General features: G+C 43.1%; 1 protein-coding gene across 1 annotated transcript in view; it reads right to left on the bottom strand.

The window, feature by feature from the left end:
• DCLRE1B (DNA cross-link repair 1B) overlaps positions 1 to 16,942 on the bottom strand; it is a 67,954-nt gene that overhangs the window by 23,481 nt on the left and 27,531 nt on the right. The gene's annotated exons all lie outside the window — the stretch shown is intronic.

The following is a 16,942-nucleotide window of genomic DNA, read 5'->3' on the forward strand; positions in this document are numbered from 1 at the left end:
GACTTCCACTTACCAAGGCTGACCTAGCCACAGCCACTGCTGAGTGCCCAATCTGCCAGCAGCAGAGACCCACACTCAGTTCCTGACATGGCACCATTTCCCAAGGTGATCAGCCTGCTATCTGGTGGCAGGTTGATTACATTGGACCACTTCCATCATGGAAGGGGAAGCAATTTATTCCTACTGGAATAGAAACATACTCTGGATATGGGTTTGCCTTGCCTGCATGAAATGCTTCTGCCAAAACTACCATCCGTGGACTTACAGAATGCCTTATCCACCGTCATGGTATTCCACACAACATTGCTTCGGACCAAGGACCCACTTCACAGCAAATGAAGTGAGGGAATGGGCAAATGCTCATGGAATTCTCTGGTCTTACCATGTTCCCCATTATCCAGAGACAGCTGGGTTGATAGAATGGTGGAATGGCCTGTTGAAGACTCAGTCACAGCGCCAACTAGGTGGCAATACCTTGCATGGCTGGGGCAGTGTTCTCCAGGAGGCTGTGTATGCTCTGCATCAGCATCCACTCTATGGTGCTGTTCTCCCATAGCCAGGATTCATGGGTCCAGGAATCAAGGGATGGAAACAGGAGTGGCACCACTCACTATCACTCCTAGTGATCCACTAGGTAAATTTTTGCTTCCTGTCCCTGCAAGCTTAAGCTCTGCTGGTCTACAAGTCTTTGTTCCAAAAGGAGGAGTGCTTCCACCAGGAAACAAAACAAAAATCCCATTGAAGTGGAAGTTAAGACTGCCACCTGGCCACTTTGGTCTTCTTATGCCTCTGAATCAACAGGCAAGGAAGGGGATCACTGTACTGGCTGGGTGATTGATCCTGACTATCAAGGGGACTTAGCACTGCAACTACACAATGGAGGTAAAGAAGAATTTTCCTGGAATACAGGAGATCCCCTAGGGCGTCTCTTAGTACTACCATGCCCTGTGATTAAAGTCAATGGAAAACTGCAACAACCCAATCCAGGCAGGACTACCAATGGCCAAGAAACTTCAGGAATGAAGGTTTGGGTCACCCCACCGGGCAAAGAACCACAGCCAGCTGAAGTGCTTCCTGAGGGTAAAGGGAACATGGAATGGGTAGTGGAAGAAGGTAGTAATAAATATGAACTACAGCCATGTGACCAGTTACAGAAATGAGGACTGTGATGGCATGAATATTTCCTCCTTGTTTTGTTATGATTATGTTTGCATTTGGCTGTAAAGCAAATATCTTTGCTTTCTTCTCTGTCTTATCCCCTTATCATATGGCATAACCTGTACTGTTCATTTTGCTGTATTTAAGCTAAAGGACATCAATTTTAAGAGCTAACGTCGCCCAAGGACTTGCACCGTATTCTGGAGAGATTTAGTGTGTTTCCAGTCATACACTTCACAGCAGAGTATTGTTAGGCCAAATATATGTCTGTTATTGTTATCTACTTAGAGATAAATTATGGTTTTAGGTGATGCGTATAACTGCCAGGTTGACAAGGGGTGGACTGTGATGGTTAGGTTCATGTGTCAACTTGGCCAGGTGATGGTACCCAGTTGTCTGGTCAAGCAAGCGCTGGACTAACAATTGCTGCAAGGATGTTTGTGGCTGGTTGATAAACCAACAGGCTGGTTTATTAAATCATCAGTCAATTGACTGTACCTGTGACTGATGACTCACCAAAGGGCGTGTCTTCCACAATGAGAGAATGCAATTGGCTGGATTTAATCCAATTAATCAGCTGAAGACTTATAAACGAGACAGATAGAGGACCTTCACTTCTTCTTCAGCTGCCCAGTGAAGCATTTCCTGAGGAGTTCGTCAAAGTTGCCTGTTTGTTTCCTGAGGAGTTCATCGAACACGTTCGTTGAAGATCCCAGTTCATTTCCTGAGAAGTTGGTCAAACGTGCCGGTTCATTTCCTGAGGAGTTCATCAGACATCTTCCTTGGAGTTGACAGTTTGCTGACTGCTCTACAGAATTTGGACTTGTGCATACCCACAGTTACGTGAGTCACTTTTATAAATTTTATAGTCATAGATACCTCTCATTGATTCTGTTTCCCTAGAGAACCCTAACTAATACAGTATCGATATAAATTATCCTTGTATATATCATCTCTGCCCTCTAAAAAAATGTACTTGGGGCCATGAAATTATGCACTCTCACAGAAAGGGAAGTCAGATCCAATCTAAACCATTCACCATCTTTGTGACCTTAGGTTTGTCAGTGTCTTCAGAGCCAAGTGAGGTGGTTCCTTGAAACTTCTTCAACATTAACTGAGATAGACCAAGACCCTACAACCATCTAAAAGAAAAGAAATTTAAAAGGGACCACTGTCCAATTACAGAACATCTCAGTTATTGAAAAGGTATTTCTCCCAGACTCAAATCTGCAATATTTCACAACCAGGGTAGCAGGATGACATCAAGGTCTTAAAGCTTGCAGATTGAGGTAAGTGTTGTGGAGGAGGACCCACTTAGCATGCAGAAGGGAAGCTGCAGAAAAAAAACACAAAAGCTGCAGAAAGCAAAAGCCCTGCTGCAGCCCTGAATGCCCCTTTGCCTTGCACTACCATGGTTTTTTCACTGCTGTTTTGGGCCCAAGACCCTCCCCACCAACCCTGCCTCCCACATGAACCCAGAGCAGCTATTTCTCTACCAAAGAGCTCTGGATTTGGAGCCTCAAATTCCAGGCCTACTCCTGACTCAATCTGGATGACCTTGTGTCAGCCCCTTCCCCTCTCTGCCCCTTGGTTTTTCCATGTGCACTGAAGCCCAGCAAGTCCAACAACCCACTAGACTCTGTTACACAAATAGAGAATCTTCAGTGGGGAATTTTCCACTGAAAATTCAGGTCAAGTGTCCCATTCTCACACCCAGCTGTCTTGCCCCTGCAAGGGAGTCCCTGGTCTCTCTTGGAGTGGCCGTAACAATGCAACCTGTGGATAGTGCAGCTCTCTGAAGGAAGAAGCATCCCATGGGGTCTGCCTGTCAGGCCAGTTAGGCCACCCCACTTCTGTCCCTATTGTGTTGCCTGGCATTTTAGAGCTCAGGGAGACTGGCCAGCCCCCACACTGGCAGGTTCTACACCTGAACCCCAGGTGATTCCAATGAAACACAGATTCTCTGAAAAAATGGGCATAACAGCCAATCTTTGGCAGTGGGGTTTCAAAAAGGAGAAAAAGTTTATTGCTATGCAAGAAGAACAGATGGCCTAACAACCTAAAATATGTCTCCCCAAACTGCAGTAACTCTGATAGTTTTATAGCATGAAAAGATGGGCAGGTTTTAGAATAATGTGTATAATGGTTGGAGATGACAAAGTTAGAGATGATCTAATTATTTTGAACATGCACAGATTGAGTACATGCTTAGTTACAGAATATTTGTAAGAAAATGGCAGCCTTAATATGATGATGGGTGTGATTTTTAGTATTATAATGAGGTATGGGTCACCTGTAGGATACATTTTAAGCTACTGTGCATGTCAGACAGGCCAATTTTTGTTAGATCTAGCTTTGTCTGGAAAGATAGTATAGAAATTGGGGTGGTTTAGTTCTACAATGACTAAAGTTCCTTCATTAATAAATATTAAGGGGTTGTCTTTGGGATTATAAGACTCTAAAGTTGTAAAACAAGATAAAAGAGTACAAATGGGGTCAGTCATGAGGTTTTTACGATTATAAGATAAAGGTTATATAGTTATACAATCATCAAAATAAAGGCATCTGGGTTACAGTTCAGTGGGTTTCAGAAACTTCAGGTATTTCCTTTCAGCTATTCTACAATAAATGAGAAAGTAAGAAAAAGGCATCTATGTAATGATTCAGACATCATTATGATTTGTTAACTCTTAATTTCTCAGTTACATGGACACTCCTTCCGGGCCTTTGCCCTTGCCTTGGCATCCCTCAGAACACCAGGGTGGCAGCCTGGCTAGCCCTAGGCACTCACTCATTGTCAAGTTGTTAATTTTGAAGAGGTCTCATTTACCTATTTTTCCTTTCATTGCTTCTGCCTTGGGTGTAAAGTCTAAGAAACCATCATCTAACACAAGATTCTGAAGATGTTTCCCTATATTTTCTTCTAGGAGTTTTATAGTCCTGGCCCTTATATTTAGGGCTTGATCCATTTTGAGTTAATTTTTGTATATGGTGTGAGATAGGGGTCCTTTTACATTCTATTTCATATGGATATCCAGTATTCCCAGCACCATTTATTGAAGAGACTGCTCTTTTCCAATTGAGTGGACTTGGCAGCCTTGAGAAAAATCAGGCATGGATTTAAGCGTCTATTTCTGAACTCTCAATTTGATTCCAGTGGTCAATATATCTATCCTGTGCGATGGAGGCGGGGCAAGATGGCGGAGTGGTGAGGAGCAGAATTTCGTCTCTCCCCTAGAGCAGCTGGCAATTACCCAAGAACTATATGAAACAGTGTTTTCGGGGTCTCCAGTAACCAGTCACACATTGGACACAAGTTTGGAATTGGAAGAAAAGCTGAGATCGCAGCGAACACTGTAAGTTCCCCGGACCAGGGGTCTGGTGCCCCTCCCCACCCAGACCTCACAGACTGTCTTGCTGTCGGCTCCCTGAAAGGAGGGGAAAAAAAAAACCAAAAAACAGCAATCTGCTGAGGGCAAGAAGGGAGGCTCAACCCAGCCTCAACTGCAGAATTAATTAACAAATTAATTGACTAACTTTGGGAGCTGGGGTGCTAAAGAAGGGCTGGGATCCAAGAAGTGGGGGCACGTAAAAGCAGGCACCCATTCCCAGACTCCAAAAAAGCCGTTTTTTTTTCCCCCTTACATTTCCTCCCTTCTGGCTTCTCACTGATCCCTTATCTTTTTGCATTTCAATAGCCCCTGGCAGGGGTGGAACTGAAGCGGTTGGAGAGTAATTATCAGACAATAGCCCAAAGCATACCTTTAAATTCTCTATTCTGACACTGACAAAACTTCCAGGCTGGGAAAGGCGTTTAAAAGAGACTCTTTTTTCTTTTTTTTTTTCCTTTTTTCTTTTTCTTGATTTCTTTTCTACTTTTTTTTTTTTTTTTTTTTAATCTAAAAGTAATATATGTGGTTATTTTCTATCGGAAAGCCCAGGTTGAGGGACTAGGCTGGGCTTGAGAGGAGACAGAGTACCCACAGTGTCTTTGAATTCCGTTTTCACTACTGAAGGCCTCCACCCCCGTCTTTAATTGGCAACTCAGGCTGACCAAGGAATCTACCTGAAGAGGCCTCAAAGAGGAGAGAGGAGAAGGGAATAGTGCCCCTGAGACACAACTGGAGTTCTGAGGATTGGGAGAGTGGAGGGAGGCCCAGCTCAACTGGCAGTCCTCCTTCTGGGAATTCAGACCCCAGGGGCTGGAATTCAGATTCCGGCTTCAGTCAGCCACGTCCCTGACAGGATCAGAGTCACCAGGAGAAGTAAAGGCTCCATACCTCCTTACACTGGTGGGGGAGCTGCGGGCTGGCCAGCGCCACCTGCTGGACAGGAGAGGAAAAGCACCAATTCTAAAGGCCTCATAGGAGGGTCTCATTCTCAGGAAAACTCCATACCCTCTCAATGAGACCTGGGCCTCACTAGACTGGGAAAATCTGACTAGGGTCGACCATATCTGAGGAGACCCACTCATAAAAAGGTTACATAGAGGCAGAGCAAGAAACAGAAAAATCAAGAGGGGAAAAATTCTGATCAACTAAATAGAACCTAAGTTAGAGGTCTAGAATAAGTTGAACTGAATAACAGAGGCCAGGAAACAAAGCCAACCAAGAAGAAAACCACTAGGTAAAAGACAGAAAACAAGCTCCAAAATAAACTAATCAAGAGAATCAGATGCCTAGACAACTTAAGATAACAAGCCATACCAGGAAACACGAAAACATGGACCAGCCAAAGGAACAAACTAATAGCTCAGCTGAGACACAGGAGTGGAGGCAACTAATGCTAAATAAATTTGATGAAATGAAGGAAGATATAGCAAAAGAGCTGAAGGATATAAAGAAGACACTGGCTGACCATAAAGAAGAATTCATAAACTTAAAAAAACAAATGGTAGAACTCATGGGAATGAAGGCCACAATGGAGGAGATGAAAAACACAATGGAGGGACACAACAGTAGATTTGAACAGGCAGAAGAAAGGATCAGTGAACTGGAAGACAGGTCATTCGAATTCATACACACAAAAGAACAGATGGTGAAAAAAGTGGAAAAATATGAGCAGGGTCTTAGGGAGCTGAGTGACAACATGAAACGCACAAATATACGTGTTATGGGTATCCCAGAAGGAGAAGAGAGGGGAAAAGGGGCAGAAAGAGTAATAGAAGACATATTCACTGAAAATTTCCCAACTCTTATAAAAGACAGAAAATTAGAGATTCAAGAAGTACAACGTACCCCAAATAGAATAGATCCCAATAGACCTACTCCAAGACACTTACTGGTCAGATTGTCCAATGTCAAAGACAAAGAGAGGATTCTGAAAGCAGCAAGAGAAAAGCAATCCATCACATACAAAGGAAAGTCAATAAGACTATGTACAGATTTCTCTACAGAAACCATGGAGGCAAGAAGACAGTGGCATGATATATTTAAGATACTGAAAGAGAAAAACTGCCAACCAAGAATTCTATATCCAGCAAAACTTTCCTTCAAAAATGAGGGAGAGATTAAAACATTTTCAGACAAACAGACACTGAGAGAGTTTGTGAATAAGAGACCGGCACTACAAGAAATACTAAAGGGAGTGCTACAGGCTGATAGGAAAAGACAGGAGAGAGAGAGTTGGAGAAGAGTGCAGAAATGAAGATTATCAGGGAAAGGTAAAAGGAGAGGAAAAAATAAGATATGACATATAAATTCCAAAAAAAAAAAAAATGGTAGTAGAAAGTACTGCCCTTACAGTAATAACACTAAATGTAAATGGATTAAACTCCCCAATAAAAAGACACAGACTGGCAAAATGGATTAAAAAACAGGACCCATCTATATGCTGTCTACAAGAAACTCACTTTAGACACAAGGACAAACATAGACTGAAAGTGCAAGGTTGGAAAAAGATATTTCATGCAAACAACAACCAGAAAAAAGCGGGAGTAGCTATATTAATATCAGACAAGTTAGACTTCAAAAGCAAAACAATTAAAAGAGACAAAGAAAGACACTATATATTAATAAAAGGGTCAATTCATCAAGAAAACATAACAGTCATAAATATTTATGCACCAAACCAGAATGTCCCAAAATTCATGAGGCAAACACTGCGATCACTGAAAGGAGAAATAGATACCTCTACAATAATAGTTGGAGACTTCAATACACCACTCTCATCAATGGACAGAACATCTAGACAGAGGATCACTAAAGAAACAGAGATGTTGAATTGTATGATAAATGAACTAGACTTGACAGACATTTATAGAACACTACATCCAACAAAAGCAGGATACACTTTTTTCTCAAGTGCTCATGGAACATTCTCTAGGATAGACCACATGTTGGGTCACAAAGCAAGCCTCAACAAATTTAAAAATATTGATATTATACAAAACACTTTCTCTATCCTGTGCTAGTACCACGCTGTTTTGATCCATGTAGCTTTGTAATGTGCTTTCAAGTCAGGAAGTCTGAGTCTTCCAAATTCATTCTTATTTCTCAAGATGTTTTTGACTATTCAGGGGCCCTTACCCTTGCCAATAAATTTGATAATTGGCTTTTACATTTCTGTAAAGAAGGCTTGAAATTTTGTTTGGGATTCTGTTGAATCTGTAAATCATTTTGGGTAGAATTGACATCTGAATGACATTTTGTCTTCCAATCCATGAACATGGAATGTACTTGCATTTATTTAGATATTCTTTGATTTCTGTTATCAGTGTTGTGTAGTGTTGTTTGTATAAACCCTTCAAATCCATGTTTAAATTTATTTCCAGATATTTGGTTCTTATAGTTGTGATTGTAAATGCAATTTTTTTTCTTGATTTCTTCATCAGATTGCTCATTACTAGTGTATAGAAACACTACTGATTTTTGTGTGTTGATCTTGTACCCTGTCACTTTGCTGAATTAATTTTTTTTGTATCTAGTAGGCTTGTTGTAGATTTTTTGGGACTTTCTATACATAGGATAATGTCATCTGCAAATAGTGAAAATTTTACTTCTTCCTTTCCCATTTGGATGCCTTTTATTTCTTTTTCCTGCCTAACTGCTTGGGCTAGTACTTCTAGCACAGTGTTGAATAACAGTGGTGACCGTGGGCATTCTTGTCATGTTCCAGATCTGAGAGGGAAAGCTTTTGGTCTTTCAACATTGAGTATGATGTTATCTGTGGGTTTTTCATCTATGCCATTAATCATGTTGAGGAAGATTCCTTCTATTCCTATCTTTCAAAAGATATCAAGAAAGGGTACTGGCTGAGTCATGAGGTGACATCATCAGTGTGGCAACATAAACAGCTACTGAAAACTCCTCTGCAGAGAGTGAATGAAAAATAGGACAATTCTGAATTGTTTGAAACTCTGGAGGAGGATACAGACTGGAGAATGACCCTGCAGATGCCAAATTGAAGAAACAGAAAAAATATTAGATAGGAATCTTCTGTCTCAGACCAGCTGATCCTCTCCCCTCCAGCTCACTTGGTCCCCATGTGGAAAAGGCATGGAATCAGCAGACAGGAACCCTCCCACCAGGGACACAGGTTTAAAAATCTCCCACAGCAGTGAGATATACTCCCACTGTTTGAAGACCCAGAGGAGAGGGAAGGACAAATCAAGGCTCAGGTCAATGAAGGACAAAGAGACTGAGAAAACATGGACAGAGACTGCATTTCCAGCCTTGGGTCTGAAAACCTTTCCCCCATCCTTGAGGGAAGTAGCAGGCAGTGGACATTTCCTTGCCTTGGGGATGGCTGGAGTACTGGGTCAGCTGAGGAGGAACTTGGCCACAGGTGTAGCCCCACATTGAGCCAGATTTTGGCCAGCAAAATGAGGGCAAAGGAATCCTGCAATTTCAGCTCACCTGTGCTCAGAGGCAAAGCAGGGTCTGTGGATGATTAAGTTACTGAACAACACCATTTACTGGGCAGTCCAGAAAGTGCAAGGGAATAGAAGCTCTTTTAAAAAGATGCTTTAGACACATTATTAGGACAACAGGAACTGGTCTACATGCCCTGCACAGAAACCCAGCCCAGTTTTGGCTGAGAAATATGGACAACCCAACTGTCAAAGCAGGGCTCTAAAATAAACACAGGACTTGCTGACCAGTGGAAAACAGAGCACTACTGGAAGCCAGCAGATTTATATTACCACACACAGTGAACTTGCTGGGGTACCCAGTGCCTACCTCCCATATGATGTGGCAGGCCACAGTGGGTGCCTGATTTCTGGGAAGACTGGGATGCAGAGCAAATCTGACAAATGGCCAGTGAGAGAAATAAAGAATTATAGAGATCAAAGAAAACCAACAAGAAAACTTAAGGCTAAAAGAGAAAACAACCTCCAGAATAACTTAATCAAGAAAATCAGATGCCTAGAAAGCAAAAAGTCATGAGCCATGCCAGGAAACTTAAAGATATGGCCCAGTCAAAGCAACAAACTAACACCTTAACTGAGATTCAAGAGTTGAAAACTAATTAAAGATGTTCAAACAAATCTTCTAAATCAAATCAATGAGTTGAAAGAAAATGTGAAAAAAGAGTTGAAGGATATAAAGAAGACAATGGGTGACCATAAGGAAGGATTCACAAGCTTGAAAAAACAAATGGCAGAATTTATGGGAATGAAAGGCACAACAGAAGAGATGAAAAACACAATGGATACATGCAACAGCACACTTGGAGAGGTAGAAGAAAGGATCAGTGAGATGGAGGACAGGACATGTGAAATTCTGCACACAAAGGAACAGACAGGGAAAAGAATGGGAAAATGTGCGCAGTGGCTCAGGGAACTGAATGACAACATAAAGCACATGAATATATATGTTATAGGTGTCACAGAAGGAGAAGAGAAGTGAAAAGGGGGAGAAAAAATAATAGAGGAAATAATCACTGAAAATGTCCCAACTCTTACGAAAGACAGAAAATTACAGATCCAAGAAGTGTAGTGTATTAGAGTTCTCTAGGGAAACAGAATCAATGAGAGATATCTATAAACATAAAATTTATAAAAAGCATCTCACGCAACTGTGGCTATGCATGAGTCCAAATGCTGTAGGGCAGGCAGCAAACTGGCAACTCCAATGCAGATGTTCAATCAACTCCTCAGGAAATGAACTGGCAACGTCAATGAACGTGTTCGATGAACTCCTCAGGAAACGAACTGGCAACTTTGACGAACTCCTCAGGAAATGCTTCACTGGGCAGCTGAAGAAGAAGTGAAGGTCCTCTATCTGTCTCGTTTATAAGTCTTCAGCTGATTAATTGGATTAAATCCAGCCAATTGCATTCTCTCATTGTGGAAGACACGCCCTTTGGTGAGTCATCAGTCACAGGTACAGTCAATTGACTGATGATTTAATAAACCAGCCTGTTGGTTTATCAACCAGCCACAAACATCCTTGCAGCAATTGTTAGTCCAGCGCTTGCTTGACCAGACAACTGGGTACCATCACCTGGCCAAGTTGACACATGAACCTAACCATCACAGTCCACCCCTTGTCAACCTGGCAGTTATACGCATCACCTAAAACCATAATTTATCTCTAAGTAGATAACAATAACAGACATATATTTGGCCTAACAATACTCTGCTGTGAAGTGTATGACTGGAAACACACTAAATCTCTCCAGAATACGGTGCAAGTCCTTGGGCGACGTTAGCTCTTAAAATTGATGTCCTTTAGCTTAAATACAGCAAAATGAACAGTACAGGTTATGCCATATGATAAGGGGATAAGACAGAGAAGAAAGCAAAGATATTTGCTTTACAGCCAAATGCAAACATAATCATAACAAAACAAGGAGGAAATATTCATGCCATCACAGTCCTCATTTCTGTAACTGGTCACATGGCTGTAGTTCATATTTATTACTACCTTCTTCCACTACCCATTCCATGTTCCCTTTACCCTCAGGAAGCACTTCAGCTGGCTGTGGTTCTTTGCCCGGTGGGGTGACCCAAACCTTCATTCCTGAAGTTTCTTGGCCATTGGTAGTCCTGCCTGGATTGGGTTGTTGCAGTTTTCCATTGACTTTAATCACAGGGCATGGTAGTACTAAGAGACGCCCTAGGGGATCTCCTGTATTCCAGGAAAATTCTTCTTTACCTCCATTGTGTAGTTGCATTGCTAATTCCCCTTGATAGTCAGGATCAATGACCCCAGTCAGTACAGTAATCCCCTTCCTTGCCTTTTGATTCAGAGGCATGAGAAGCCCAAAGTGGCCAGGTGGCAGCCTTAACCTTCAGTTCAAAGGATTATTGTTGTGTTTCCTGGTGGAAGCACTCTTTCTTTTTGAACAAAGACTTGACCACCATAGCTTAAGCTTGCAGGGACAGGAAGCACAATTTTACCTAGTGGATCACTAGGAGTGATAGTGAGCAGTGTCACTCCTGTTTCCATCCCTTGATTCCTGGACCCATGAATCCTGGCTATGGGAGAACAGCACCATAGAGTGGATGCTGATGCAGAGCATACACAGCCTCCTGGAGAACACTGCCCCAGCCATGCAAGGTATTGCCACCTAGTTGGCGCTGTGACTGAGTCTTCAACAGGCCATTCCACCATTCTATCAACCCAGCTGTCTCTGGATAATGGGGAACATGGTAAGACCAGAGAATTCCATGAGCATTTGCCCATTCCCTCACTTCATTTGCTGTGAAGTGGGTCCTTGGTCCGAAGCAATGTTGTGTGGAATACCATGACGGTGGATAAGGCATTCTGTAAGTCCACGGATGGTAGTTTTGGCAGAAGCATTTCATGCAGGCAAGGCAAACCCATATCCAGAGTATGTTTCTATTCCAGTAGGAATAAATTGCTTCCCCTTCCATGATGGAAGTGGTCCAATGTAATCAACCTGCCACCAGATAGCAGGCTGATCACCTTGGGAAATGGTGCCATGTCAGGAACTGAGTGTGGGTCTCTGCTGCTGGCAGATTGGGCACTCAGCAGTGGCTGTGGCTAGGTCAGCCTTGGTAAGTGGAAGTCCATGTTGCTGAGCCCATGCATAACCTCCATCCCTACCATGGTGCCCACTTTGTTCATGAGCCCATTGGGCAATGACAGGAGTTGCTGGGGAAAGAGGCTGATTGGTAGCCACCAAACGGGTCATTTTATCCACTTGGTTATTAAAATCTGCTGAAGTCACCCTCTGGTGAGCATTCACATGGGACACAAATATCTTCATGTTTTTTGCCCACTCAGAAAGGTCTATCCACATACCCCTTCCCCAGACTTCTTTGTCACCAATCTTCCAATCATGTTCCTTCCAAGTCCCAGACCATCCAGCAAAACCCTTAGCAACAGCCCAGGAATCAGTATACAAACACACCTCTGGCCAGTTCTCCTTCCAAGCAAAGTGAACAACCAGGTGCACTGCTTGAAGTTCTGCCCACTGGGAGGATTTCCCCTCACCACTGTCCTTCAGGGACATCCCAGAAAGGGGCTGCAGTGCTGCAGCTGTCCACTTTTGGGTGGTGCCTGCATATCGTGCAGAACCATCTGTAAACTAGGCCCGAGTTTTCTCTTCCTCAGTCAACTGATTGTAAGGAACTCCCCAAGATGCCATAGCTGTGGGCTGGGAAAGAGAAGTAAGGTGGAAGGAGTGGAGGCCATGGGCATTTGGGCCACTTCCTCATGTAACTTACTTGTACCTTCAGGACCTGCTCGAGCTCTATCTCGTATATACCATTTCCATTTTATGATGGAGTGCTGCTGTGCAAGCCCAACTTTATGGCTTGGTGGGTCAGACAATACCCAGCTCATGAGAGGTAACTCAGGTCTCATGGTAACTTGGTGGCCCATGGTTAAGCATTCTGTCTCTACTAAAGCCCAGTAGCAGGCCAACAGCTGTTTCTCAAATGGAGAGTAGTTATCTGCAGAGGATGATAAAACTTTACTCCAAAATCCTAAGGGACTGCATTGTGATTCTCTTATAGAGCCTGCCAAAGGCTCCAAACAGCATCTCTATTTGCCACTGACACTTCCAGCACCATTGGGTCAGCTAGATCATATGGTCCAAGTGGCAGAGCAGCTTGCACAGCAGCCTGGACCTGTTGCAGAGCCTCATCTTGTTCCGGTCCCCACTCAATACTAGAAGCTTTTCTGGTCACTAGGTAAATGGGCTGGAGTAGCACACCTAAATGAGGAATATGTTGTCTCCAAAATCCAAAGAGGCCAACTAAGCATTGTGTTTCTTTTTTGGTCATAGGAGGGGCCAGATGCAACAGCTTATCCTTCACCTTAGAAGGGATATCTTGACAGGCCCCACACCACTGGACACCTAGAAATTTTACTGATGTGGAAGGCCCCTGTATTTTTGTTGGATTTATCTCCCATCCTCTGCTACACAGATACCTTACCAACAAATCTAGAGTAGTTGCTACTTCTTGCTCACTAGTCCAATCAACATGATATCATCAATATAATAGACCAGTGTGATGTCTTGTGGGAGGGAGAAATGATCAAGATCCCTGCAGACAATATTATGACATATGGCTGGAGAGTTGATATGACCCTGAGGTAGCACAGTGAATGCAAACTGTTTCTGGTGGTCCTTACTAATTGCAATTGAGAAAAAAGCATTTGCCAGATGAATAGCTGCATACCAGCTACCAGGGGATGTGTTGATTTGCTCAAGCAATGATACCACATCTGGAACAGTAGCTGCAATTGAAGTCACCACCTGGTTAAGCTTACGATAATCCACTGTCACCCTCCAAGACCCGTCTGTTCTCTGCATAGGCCAAATAGGAGAGTTGAATGGGGATGTGGTGGGAATCCCCACCCCTGCATCCTTCAAGTCCTTAAGAGTGGCATTAATCTCTGCAATCCCTCCAGGAATCTGGTATTGCTTCTGGTTTACTATGTTGCTAGGCAGGGGTAGTTCTAGTGGTTTCCACTTGGCCTTTCCCACCATAATAGCCTCACTCCAGGAGTCAGGGAACCAATGGGAGGGTTCTGCCAGTTGCTGAGTATGTCTATTCCAATTATGCATTCTGGCACTGGGGAAATAACCACAGAATGGGTCTGGGGACCCACTGGACCCACTGTGAGATGGACCTGAGCTAAAAGTCCATCGATCACCTGACCTCCATAAGCCCCAACTCTGACTGGTGGACCAGAGTGATGTTTTGGGTCTCCAGGAATTAATGTCACTTCTGAACCAGTGTCTAATAATCCCTTAAATATCTGATCATTTCCTTTTCCCCAATGCACAGTTACCCTGGCAAAAGGCTGTAGGTCCCCGTGGGGAAGGCTGGGAGGAAGATTAACAGTATAAATTTTTGGCAGTGTAACAGTGTCCTTCCCCAAGTGTACCCGGCCTTCCCTTCGGTCAAGAGGCTCTGGATCTGTAAACTGTCTCAAGCCTGGGAGTTGATTAAGGTGCCGTTACTCTCTGTTTTTGTAATTCAAGGGAGACTTTTGTTCATGTTACCTAGAATTCTTCTGCCTATATAGTTCAAACAAGAATTTAGTCAATTGCCCATCTATTTTACTACTTGGTACTCCATGATCCACTAGTCAACGCCATAAGTCTCTGCGAGTCATATTATTTTGATTGCTGCTTTGAGCCTGTTTTACATTATGGTAGCCATGTCCCCCCTGTCTGTGGCAATTAACTGCAGGCACTTGCCTTCTGCTGACTCGGGATCTGATTATCCCCATTGTGTTTAAGGATTCCAGCTCAGTGACAGAAGTTTCTACAGTAATATCTGACCTACAGAGAAGGGCAATTACAGAGCTCTTCAGGGATGATGGAGCTAGTCTCACAAATTACTCCTTACAGTCCTGGTAAAAGATGTGTCCTCTGAACTTTCCAGGGGTGTGTGAGCAGATCTTCCATGATAAATCCACTCTAACATTCTAATCTCTCTAAGCCTTTGAATCCCCTCTTCCACATTGTACCAGGGCAGTTCTGGCATCTCAACCTCTGGTAATGCCGGCCACCTTTTGATCCATGTTTCAGCCAACCACCCAAACAGACTGTTAACATCCTTTCTAACCCCTTGAGCTACAACACTGAATGCAGAATCTCTGCTTAGTGGGCCCGTATCAGCAAATTCAGCCTGATCCAACCTTACATTCCTTCCACCATTATCCCACACCCTTAATATCCATTCCCACGCATATTCCCCTGGTTTCTGCTCGTATACACTGGAAAACTCATACAGTTCTTTTGGAATATAGTGTACTTCCTCATGGGTTACACTTTGTACCTCACCCTTCGGGGCCTGTTGGGACTTTAGTCTAGTTGTATGTCTCGAAGCAAAGACTGGTGGTGGGTGTGGGCCATAAAAAGAATTAGAAGTATACCTCAAACCATTTACCTCAGGATATTCTGTTGCATTTTCATCTCTTAAAAGAGGATTAATCTCTCCAGACAGAGGAGTGAGGGCTGCTTCCTCAAGGGAGGTGATTACAGGATTAGCAGGCACTGAAGGGTTAATCTCTTTAGGTGGGGGTTGGATGGCAGGCTCCCTAGGGCAGACTGGAGGTAGGGAAGCTGTTTCCTCAGGACAGCCCTCTACAGGTAAATCTAACAATGACTCAGCAGAATCCAGGGTTCCAATATCCTCACTGCCATTATTATCAATCCATATGTCCCCATCCCAAGTTTCAGGATCCCATTTTTTTCCAGTCAATGTCTTTACTTTAAGAGCAGACACCTTGAGAGGTTGAGATTTTAGTTCATGTTGTAAATCTGCTACTCGCACAATAGAGTCTGCATCTGGTTTTCAGAAACCTCATGTCTGTGGCCACAGGAAATAAGATTTTCTTTCAGGGCACACATAGAAAGCTTTACATCTGTCATATGGCATTTAAGTTTTGAATTTGAAGCCTTTAGCTCATCCCTTTCTCTTACAACTTTATGCAAAGTATCTAAGAGCAGCCAGCCAACATCATTATACCTCGTAATTCTGCAAAACTCTGTGAAGGTGTCGAAAACACTGTCACCCAGAGCCTTGCTTCATACTAGAGTATGATTAGGAGAATCAGATGGTGCTATTTTGCATATCTCCTTTGCCATCTCATGCCATGAACTGTCAGTGCCCTCTTGATTATTGGAAATAGAGTCATTAGTGTGTTTGAATCTAATCACAGTAGAAAAGAAATCGTAAAAGCCCATTTTAAGATACTGTTTCTCAAGAACCATTCCTGGTACCAAGTTGTATTAGTTAGGGTTCTCTAGGGAAACAGAATCAATGAGAGGTATCTATGACTATAAAATTTATAAAAGTGAGTCACGCAACTGTGGGTATGCATGAGTCCAAATTCTGTAGAGCAGTCAGCAAACTGTCTACTCTAAGGAAGATGTCCAATGAACTCCTCAGGAAATGAACCGGCACCTTCGACCAACTTCTCAGGAAATGAACTGGGATCTTCCATGAATGTGTTTGATGAACTCCTCAGGAAACGAACCCGCAACTTTGACGAACTCCTCAGGAGATGCTTCTCTGGGCAGTCAAAGAAGAAGTGAAGGTCCTCTATCTGTCTCGCTTATAGGTCTTCACTGATTAATTGGATTAAATCCAGCCAATTGCATTCTCTCATTGTGGAAGCCATGCCCTTTGGTGAGTCATCAGTCACAGCTGCAGTCAATTGACTGATGATTTAATAAACCAGCCTGTTGGTTTATCAACCAGTCACAAACATCCTTGCAGCAAATGTTAGGCCAGTGCTTGCTTGACCAGACAGCTGGGTACTATCACCCGGCCAAGTTGACACATGAACCTAACCATCACAAATATCATTAATGGAAAATCTGTATTACTTATCCTAAGAGAATAAAC

This window comes from Choloepus didactylus, chromosome 2 (genome assembly GCF_015220235.1).
Source record: "Choloepus didactylus isolate mChoDid1 chromosome 2, mChoDid1.pri, whole genome shotgun sequence".
Taxonomy (NCBI): Eukaryota; Metazoa; Chordata; class Mammalia; order Pilosa; family Megalonychidae; genus Choloepus; species Choloepus didactylus.